The sequence below is a fragment of the Pterocles gutturalis genome, unplaced genomic scaffold (genome assembly GCF_000699245.1).
Source record: "Pterocles gutturalis isolate BGI_N339 unplaced genomic scaffold, ASM69924v1 scaffold10046, whole genome shotgun sequence".
In the NCBI taxonomy this organism is placed as follows: domain Eukaryota; kingdom Metazoa; phylum Chordata; class Aves; order Pterocliformes; family Pteroclidae; genus Pterocles; species Pterocles gutturalis.
The window spans coordinates 878-1,657 of NW_010103035.1; positions in this window are offsets into that span (position 1 = coordinate 878).

Here is a 780-nt window from a genome sequence, read left to right on the forward strand (position 1 = left end):
ACCCCAGCTGAGCCCTTGATGCCAAACTGGGCAGCACTGGGGTCTCCTGTGACATCTCCTGTCCCAGGAACAGCTTTTCTGGAGCTGGGAGCTGCAAAGCATGCTCAGCACCTGAGCCAGGGGATGAGTGGACAGAGGGGACAAGGGGGATGGCACCAAGTGGCATCCCATGTGCTCATCCCAAAGGGCTAACAGGTATGAGCAGCGCTGCTGGGTGGTGGCTCTGGTGTTAGGTGGCAGTGGGACAGGTTTCACTCATGGTCAGTAGCTGAGTGGATGGTGGGGACGGGGGCTGCGGGTGAGTGCTGGGCTGGGCGGTGGCACTGGGTGGACCGGAGGCACGTGCTGGTCTGGGGGGGGCACGGAAGGATGGGTAGGGGGACAGGGCTACGGGTAGCTCAGGGACAAGGGATTTCTTCTGACCCCATCTTGAACGTCCGTGGGGGGGTGGGCTTGGGCTCCATGCGTGGCAGGGGTTGTGACATCCCTGACCCCCATGTGAGCCTGGGGGGGACAGGTGGGCCGAGGATGGCTCCATTTGTCAAAAAAGGCCCCTCTTGCGGTGACAGCACCCATGGGTGCCCCCACACCCTCCTCCTCCTCATCAGTACTCCCCCCTCTCCGTTTTCACCTGTGTGGGACCCCCCAGGCGAGGTGCCAGCACGCGGCCGTGGGTCACCCCTCGCCACGAGCACCTCGGGACAGTTCTTCCTCACCACGGCGATGGGGACACCTCAGTGGCAGGCACCCAGCGGGGGGCAGTAGACACCCTTGAGGCCA